This window comes from Elephantulus edwardii, unplaced genomic scaffold (genome assembly GCF_000299155.1).
Source record: "Elephantulus edwardii isolate Elephantulus edwardi_28Jun2011 unplaced genomic scaffold, EleEdw1.0 scaffold00057, whole genome shotgun sequence".
Lineage (NCBI taxonomy): Eukaryota > Metazoa > Chordata > Mammalia > Macroscelidea > Macroscelididae > Elephantulus > Elephantulus edwardii.
The window spans coordinates 5,222,797-5,232,869 of record NW_006399807.1 but is presented as its reverse complement, the minus strand read 5'-3'; positions in this window follow the sequence as shown (position 1 = coordinate 5,232,869).

Sequence of the window (10,073 nt, the reverse complement as noted above, 5' to 3'; positions counted from 1 at the left end):
AACTCATAGCAACAGTTCTGAACCCTGACTTATCCTCTGCCATCTTCACAGTTGAGGGTCTCGGGAACTTCTTGCCAGAAGGAGTATGGTGGTGTGAGCGCAGGAATTGTGGCAAGCTTTTGGAGTCAAGTGCTTTTCCGGGCATGTGTTTGATGTGCAGGTTTGCTCTGTCCCCAGGGAGCGAGGCAAGCCAGGCTTGGCCTAGGGTTTGAGGCAGGAGGCGGCATTAAGCCCAAAGGCAATTGGGAGAGGAGGCGGCCATGATCTTCCTGGTTGGCTCCTCCCAGCGCCTTGGGAACTTCTCCTTGCCAGAAGGAGCATGGTGGTATGAGTGCAGGAATTGTGGCAAGCTTTTGGAGTTGAGTGCTTCTCCGGGCATGTGATTGATGTGCAGGTTTGCTCTGTCTGTGGGAGAGAGGCAAGCCAGACTTGGCCTATGGTTTGAGGCAGGAGGTGGCCTTAAACCCAAAAGGCCCTCGGCCCTTGGCCAGGTTCAAATTGTTTTCCTGTTAAACATTCTTCTAGGTGGTATAGCACTGGTGTGTGCATTGCTGTACAGAGGTAACTCGTGGTTGCTGTGATGCTGAAGACTGTGACAGTGATGGTGACAGTGATGTGCCAATCATGGTAATGGGTACCCATGGTGGACAGTGTTAGCTGGAGCTTCCCGATTAAAACAAGCCTGGAAGCAGGAGTGGAATCCACTTCAAAAAGGGCTTGCCTGCAGAAACTCTATGTACGAACAGTGCTCAGGCAGTTTATTCATAGGGTAGCTATGAGTCGTCTACGACGCAACAGCACCAAACAACAACAACAGTATGATGTTGTGACTTTGTATTTCTAACAAACTGTCAGAAACTTGTCAAGTAATGTTGAAGTTACCAGTGCTTAAACTACCCTCACAGTACAAAGGAGCTAGATTATTGGTGGTCATACCAGAACTGTTCTAATAAAGCAGTGTGTTGAAGAGAGAATAAGAATTTGGGAAGCAAAGACTGAATCTGTAAAAAGTGGATAGAAGGTTTTGCCATGATAGGAAGAAAGAATTAGAGTAGTAACTAGTGTGGGGTGAGACAGAGAACTGAAAGTTAACTCCCTCTTACTGCCTTTCTCTAGTTCTTTCTCTCTCTCACTCTTATTCCTTTAGGTGTTTATTATTATTATTATTATTATTATTTGATTGTACATTTGCATGCACAAATTCATCCCCCTGGTTGTAAACCCATGGGTTGAGGGATTTTTAGTTATGCCCTTATGTGGCCGCAAGTGGATGGTCCTTAGGCTAAACCCAGCTGTGACCCTGACACTGGAGATGCAGAACATACGACCTTCCAGCTGTCATGACCTTTGTGTGTTTGCCACAGTGCTGAAGGCATCACAGAACCACTCAGCAGACTGTTAATGATGACATTTCTTTCCAGAAGCCCTCCCAGCACATCACTTTTGTTACAATGTATTTTATAGAAAATGCACCATAAAACATTTTCTATTAATTAATATGCACAAGCTAGGAGACAATAAGCTTGGGACAGTAGCCAGCAATGTTTTATTCTGTTATAAATAGGGTCACCATGAGTTGGAGTCAACTCAACAGCAATGAACAGTAACAACATGCGTTGTTATTATGAGACTGTCTTATGTGCCTTTGTTTTCAAGAACATTCAGTTACAGACATATCCTAGGCGTTACGGAGACATTGGTGTCAGAATGCTTAGTTTCAAAGTTCAGCTCTAATATTTATTAGCTGTGTAACTTAATCCCCCTCAAACACTGCTCTCTCAACTAATTGGGAAGAAGGTATCCAATAGCTTTGTTGGAACAATGAAATAAAACAATAAATATGAAACATTTGGCATAATACTTTAAACATGCTTAATTGCTTTGTCCATAATTACATAATTTAATACATAAGGTATGTAATAATCAATTCAGAGAATTAGATCGATGTTTTAATTATCAAATAAAGTTGACTCTATAATAGTTTTATGAAATTATCAAAAGAAGATCTACCCATGTTGGATAAACTGTCATATTATAGTCTATTGAACATAGTCTTTTGACACATGGGAATGGCCTAGTGGTAAGAATTTGCACTGCAGTCCCAAAGGTATGCAGTTTGAAACCACCAGCTGCTCCACAGAAGGATGAACAACCTCCTCCTGTGTGAGCTGTTGCTTCTGAAAACCCATTGGAGGGTTGGCTATGGGTCATTTCCACTCACTAGCACATAGCCACCTCTAACACACAGGAAGTCACTATGGAATGGAATTGATTCATTGATAATTGGTTTCAACAGGCTAAATTTTCATATTGAGGCCCAAATAGCAAATATAAAAACAATTTGTCATTGCCAAAATTCTAAGTAACAAAATAATTTTCCTCATTGCATGCATTATTTTAAAAAGTGTATTTTATGTAGTGGGGACCTGAAAAGATGGGGAAGTAGTAGACAAAAATACACAGTGGTTAATTTTATAAAACACAGTGCATGCAAATGATCATATGAAACACAATGTGAATAAAAGAATGTGTAAACCACAATGTATATGAATTTTGTCTGCAAACCAATATGAAGTGAGTGTGCCAGGATTGCATTCTCTCTCCATACCTATTCAATTTGTATGCTAAGCTAATGAATCCAAGAAGCTGGACTCTATGAGGAGGAGTGTGGCATCAGTATTGGAAGGAGACTCATCAATAACCTGCATTATGCAGATGACACAATCTGCCTAGTTGAAAGTCCAAAGAATTTGAAGGACTTGTTGCAGAAGATCAAGGTATGCAGCCTTCAGAAAGGATTACAACTCAATGTCAAGAAAACAAATATTCTTACCACTTGACCAATAGGCAGAGTCATGATAGACGGAGAGGAGATTGAAATTGTCAACAGCTTCATCTTGCTTGGGTTCACAATTAACACTGTGGGTACTAGCAGTCAGGAAAGAAAGACACATCACACTGGGGAAAACTGCAGTTAGGGACCTTTCCAAATTATTGTGGAGAAATGATGTCAGTTTGAGGACTAAGGTATGTCTGATTCAGGTCATAAACTTTCTGATCACTTTCTATGTGTCTGAGATCTGGACAATGAATAGGAAAGAAAAGAAAAGAATTGATTTATTTGATCTGTGATGTTGGAGAAGAGCACTGACCATCCCATGGATGGCCAAGCGAACAAAGAGATATGTCTTGGAGATGGAGCGCTCTTTGGAGGTGAGAATGATGAGGTTTTGCCTCGCATACTTTGGGCATGTTGCTAAAAGAGGCCATTCCTTGGAGAAAGACATGATGCTAGGAAGAGTGGTGGGTTAGTGAAGGACAGGAAGACCCTCACCAAGCTGATTGACACGGTGACTGCTGCAGTGAGCTCTTGTGTGTCAGGAAGTGTGAAGATAGCACAGTACGGGACAGGGTTCAGATTTTGTTCACTGGGTCATTAGCAGTCATACTCGAATTGATGGCACCTAACAAAAAATAACAGCATGCAGACCAATATAAAATTTTTAAAAAGTTTGTGTGTGCATTTTGACATTCAGAATTCAGTTCCTGTCCTGCCTTTCTTGTCTTTTCAGAATCATAGAATATCAAAGACAAATTATATTTGAGATTAATTTGTCTGTCTACTACTGTATGAAAGGGAGCTCTGGTGGCACAGTCCATTGAGACTTGCACTGCTAATCCAAAAGTGGCCAGTTCAAAGCCTCCAGCTGCTCCATAGCACAAAAATGAACAATCTCCTCCTGTGAGATTTACAGTGAGTCAGCTCTGTGTCAGTTCCAACTTCATGGCAATGACTGTTTTGCTCTGACTATAAAAAAAATGAGATAAAGGCTCACAAGATCACACTGTCCCTAAACAACTGAAAAAAATAGAATTTAATATAGGTTTCTGGCTCCTTTTAAAAGATTCTTTAGTCTGATTATATAAGGGACAAAATTAGCATGGAGAGTATTTTGAATTAAATAATAAAAATATATTTATGGCATCATTCCAAGGTGTGAAAGGCCAAGCTCAGCTCCACAAGCCCTCACAAGCAGATCTGTGCACAGAAGCAATGCTGGTAGGAGTGTATTACTGGACGGTTGACATCTTCATCTTCATCCACATTTTGCCTGTCTGTTACTGAACTGGATTCAGTGGTGTTCCCCAAAATAAATATTGGAATCTTAACTTCTATAGCTGAGAATGTAGGTAGCATTTTCCTAAACCTAATCACTCCTTAATTATAAAAAAGTAAGGTTAAATATTGAAGGAAGCAATAATGTACAGTAGAGATTGGGGAGATAGAAGCCACATGAAGATCATCAAGAAACTGAGGGACGCACAGCTTCCAGGAACAGGAAGAGACAAGGATCTGCTTCCAGAGTTAGCAGAAATCTTTCTCCTTGAGCCAAGACCCTGAATTAAAACTTCCAGCCTTCAAGACTGTGAGGAAATAATTTTTTGTCCAAAAAAGCCTCTGGCTTGTGCTACTTCCATTGCAACAACACTAAAAAACTAAGACAGAGTCTCTGTTGGTTCTGAGCTGATGCCCTGTTTGCCTTGCTAAATGCTTTTGTTCCTTAAACTGGTTTACAAAACATCTCCTTCAATAATGTGTGTATGAACCACACACATTTGGTCTTCTCTTTCACCCTATTTGAATAGCCCTGTTCCAGATTAGTACTTGCTTAGACACAGAAACAATTGTGTAGAGTTAGCAGAGACGTTAGAGGAGGGAGAGAGCGCAGAGATAAGTAAATGGATGGGTAAGGGAGAAAGGGAAAGTTCAGTAAGGGTTCAATAATATGTTATAAATAATGGCATTGATTAATTGCAATTAATGTTATAAAGTGAAATGTGCATAAGTGACTGAATGAAAACAAATAAAAACCAAACCAAAAGAAAGCAACGTGAGTATGAACACCTTTATGATACCTGGCAGTTTCAAGGCCCTCTTAATCAAAGTCACTGCTCCCATGGAGGGTTTGACGGAAAATCCAGAGAGAGGACCATAAACATTTTTCTGATTTCAGAGATCTGAGTCTGGATACAGTTGACTCACTTGCACATATTACAGACTAACTTTTCATACAAAAATAAAAAAAAAAAACCCAACAAAACCCAGTATTAATTCTAACTACTATCTGTCAGAGAACTGTCGTATTTTTAGTTTAATTACTTAAACTTGTTGAAGACCAGCCTTTTAGTGTTAAAATCATCAAATAGAATCAATCCTATCCCCTGTTTGTTGGGCTGCATTTATCGGTTTTGAGAAACACGAGGAGTTATATGCCATCAAGTTGGAACTGATCCATAGCAGGCACTCTAGTAGGATTTCAGCGTCAGTATATCACACAGGAAATTACTCATCTTTCTCGCATGGAGCAGCTGATGGACTCAACTGTGTTGCCTTTGGGATGGCAGTACAATTTCTACTATTAAGCTACCAGAAACAAAGTTCAGGATGACAAGTAGTTTAAACGTCACATGATAACTTCAAGTGGTTGGAACGGCTTTTTATATATTCTAATATGCCAAGAAAATGAATTGGTCTGTCATGGAGAGGGTGAAACCAAGTTTCTCCCTGGAGGCTAAGATTTTGAAGCTCTATCTCACATACTTTAGGCACACGGCCAGGAAAGACCAGTCCTCGCAGAAGACATTGTGCTTGGAAGGGAGGAGGGACAGCGCTTGAGAGAAAAAAATCCTGAATGAGATGAATTGATACAATAACTGGGGCAATGGGGTTTGTTGTGTTGGAATTAATGATACTGGCTAAGGGTAAGGAAGGGTTCAGAGCTGTTGTACATAGGGTTGCTATACATCACAGGCGACTCAATGGCATATAGCAACAACATCCTATATTGGTTGTTTTTTACTTAAGCCTTTTGTTTAGAGTCAACAAGACCTCGGGGAGGGTCTTTATATTTAAAGTTAGTTGGTATTATATTTTGAAGGAACATTCTTCTGAGTGGTACAGCACTCTTCTGTCAATATGCTGTAGTGAGGTAACCTGGGGTTGCTGTGATGCTGAACCTTGTGCCATTTAGGTATCAAAAGCCATAATGGTTATGCAGCATTATGTATGGTGGACAGGTTTGGAAGAAGGAAAACAACATGCCTCTGGAAACTCTATGAACTTCGATAAATGTTGAAAGTTCTAGAAAGGCTTCAGGCCTTGTGTTCATAGGGTTGCTATGAGCCATGCTCGACTCGACAACAAATAACAACAATGGTATATTCTAGTTAGTGCATCTAACCTAAAACAAAACAAAACAAAACAAAACACACAAACAAACAAAAAAACAGCCCCAGCAAAATACTAAGTGCTATGATCATGTGTTGTTGTTACATACCATAGAGTTGGAACTAATTCACAGTTGACCCTCCAGGAGATTCTCAAAGGCTGCGAGTTGCATGAGAGGAGACTGCTGATCTCCCTCCTATGGAGCTGCTGGTAGACTCAAACTGCTTGCCCTTTGGGGTGATAGCACAACTAACTCCTCGCTCACGAGGCCACCAGAACTCCCCTGTATATTTAGGAATGTCTGAATACTAAACAGACAATGATCACTCAGGTTTGAAATGGCTAATGAAGGAATTTTCTGAAATTTGTTTTAGAGTTGTTGAGAGTTGTTGCAATAGTTGTTAAAGGCCGTCAACTTGCTTGTGACTCATAGAGATCCTATGTACAATAGCCTTGAAACCTGCTCAATCCTGTGCCGACTTTACTGCCCTCATTATCCCTGAGAGGTGAAATTTTTCTCTGATATTCAAATGATGAACTTTATAACTCACCACCTTTAAACCAAACCCAAACCTCTGTCATCAAATGTATCCTGCTCACAGCAAACCTGTAGAACAAAGTAGAAATACCTTAGAGGATTTCCAAGGTTGTAGAGGTGTGCTTGTTTCGCGTGCTTTGTTTCTTTACACTGCACAAATATTGTGGAGTTGTTTATTTTGCTGTCTTTTTAAAAAAAATTATTTTATTAATTTTAGTGAACATTTACAGAGATTTTGGATTTCCATTCATTCATTGTTGCCCTTTTCTTACTGCCCAGCCCTCTCCTCCCCCAAACCCCAGTTAGCTCCTCTCTTTGAAAGGCAAAAGAAAAATTTCTTCTTTGATATACAATCCCCTGCACCGCTCCCTCCGCCCCGAGTACACTCCACTATGCAACTTTAATTCTGGACTCTTGTGATAACCGTAATACCCTATCATATACCGCTGCTGGTAAACATTTTTCCCACTGTAAATAATAGAAACAAGAAATGAGTTAGGTGATGGTACAATTGAAGTAACTAATTTTTTTAAAAAGGATAATCATAGACTACTATGAGGAACTATAGGGAGCTTTGGTGGCTTAGTGGTAGGGAGTTGCACTACCAACCAAAAGACACACAGTTTGAATCCATGAGCTGCACTGTGGGAGTAATATGGGTAATTTCTTTCCAGGAAATTTACTGCCTTTGAAAACCTGCTGGAGAGTCAGCTATGGGTTGATCCTGACTTGATGATACAAAACAACACAAAGGAGGAACTATACAACAAATTTGAAAACTTAGAAGCTAATAGCCACATTTCTGGAAGCACATGAATCTACCAAAACTAAAACAGAATCAGGTAGAAAATTTTTATAGATCCACAACTAAGCAGTAACTTGAATAGGTAAAAGGCAAAATGAACCCAAAACTTGCCAAAACAAAATAGCTTCCTAAACTATAAGATTTTTGTCAGTGATTTAATTTTTCTTAGATACACAATTAATAACCATGGTAGCAGCAGTCAAGAAATCAAAAGATGTATTACAGTGGGAAAACCTGTTGTCAAAGTTTTCTCCAAAGTGCTAAAGAGCAAGGATATCAGCTTAAAGACTGAGGTGAGGTTGATACAGGTCATGATGTCTTTAATTGCTTCCTGTGTTACTAAAAAAAAATGACAGTTCATAAGGAAGACCAAAGAAGACTTGATACCTTCAAAATGTCATATTGGAGAAGAGTATAGACTATCTATCTATGGCCTGCCAAAAGAACAAAAAATGTACCTCAGAAAAGTATAACCTGAGTGTTCCTTAGAGGAGAGGATGGTGACATTTTATGTCATATACTTTTGGGATGTTGTCAAGAGGAGTCAGTGATTGGAAAAAGGTAAGCTTGACCAGGCAGATGATCAGAGAATGAGAAGACAACCTTCCAGAGATGGATTAACATGGTCTCTGTAAAATGGGCGTTCGGATGTCAGAGGTTTTGAGGATGGTGCAGAACAGGGCAAATTTCAGATCTATTGTTTATAGAGTTGCTGTGGGTTGTAGTGACTGGATGGCACCTAGCACCAGCATCACCAACTGCAATAATCAAAATAGCCTTGTGCTAGTACAACAACAAACAAACCAATGATACAGATTTGAGATCCCAGAATAAACCATACATAAATGGACAACAAAGGGCTGAAATGGAAATGGGGAAGAAATTGTCTCTTTAACAAATCATGGTGACAAAATTGAATATTTATTTGAAGAAAAATGTAAAATGCATATTTCTGCCTTCTAGAAAAACCGACACAAGTTGTACCACAATTGTAAAATGTAAATGCAAACCCCACAACTATAAATATCATCAAGAAAAACTGTTATTTTGTACCACCAAGTCAGAACCAACCTATAGCTGACCTTCTGTGGAGTTTTTTGAGGCAGGAAATTGCACCAGGAGAAGATTGTCAGTCTTTCTGCCATAGAGCAGCTAGTGGATTCTTACCACAAGCCTTTGAGTTGACAGTGCATTTATGGTATAAACAGACTATCAAACATTGTAAAATGCACAGCTGGGAGAAGATCAATTTGATGACTGAGACACAGAGGAAGTGAGAAGAGTGCTATTCCAATGTGGAGGTTGTAATCGGTGACGTGAACCACAAGGTGTATGAACTGTCAAGGGAAAGACATTTGCTCCTTAAACATTAATGTTCTTAAATCACAAGTAAAAGTTAATTTAACAATGTTCAAAGTGAAAGGAATGATTCAGCTTGAAATTATTAAAAGAAATTCTAAGAAGTGATGATAATAACAGTATTTGTGAGCATTTTTATGTGTCATATATTCTTTCATGCATATAATACAGCTCTAATTATCAAGATAAGTTTTCTGTAATGTAGGAGTTTCAGATAAGACCTACAAAAGTTGCCCGGTCTCACATTTTCATAGCCTTGTGTTAAAGAAACAGAAAGACAATACCAAGTAATGAGAGAAAAATCATGGGAAGACTAGTAATACATTTAGCAAAAACCCCCACAAAAACCAAATAAAATAACTTTGACCTTCTCCACTGTAGTAAAGTGCTTTAAGGTATCAACATCTGCTTTCTATTGAAAATACTCTCCCTGCTTAATCACTCAATTACTTACTTGGCTCTTATGGGTAGCTGAAATTTCTGGGAGTGGAGAAACCATCCCATTTAAGAATGGGCCACAGTCATTAAACATGGGGTTTAAGACTCTGTTGCCTGAGATCCAGGTTTTGTATCTATAACAGTCTGATGGAAAATAGTGTGTAAATTCTAGCACTGATGTGTAACCCCATCTGATCAATAATAAAAAACTGTAGGCACAAAAGGTATTTGAAAAGTTTCAGTCACTCTGCACTATAAATGGGATTAGAACTTCCACTAGAAGTATTTACAACTAGGAGATGAACCATTGTTTTACTACCTAATCTGTTCAGAAATTGCTCTTGAATGGCTACAAATGAACCCACGTTAACTTTGTCATTGTTAGGTGCTATCATTTGACTCCAACTCACAGTGCCCTAATGAGGGTATGACAGTATGAAACTCAAATTGATGCTGCTTCAGCTTCATAATATCTAATGTATTAAAACAGATTTCACTGAAATTTTCTCCTGTTAAACTTTATCCAAACTACTGGCCTCCAACTCACATACACACACACACAGCCCCCCAATGTTTTTGTCTTAGTTTGGGTTCTTTAGATGAAAAAAAATTATATTTATGTATATGTATATGTATATGTATATGTATATGTATATGTATATGTATATGTATATGTATATGTATATGTATATGTATATGTATAT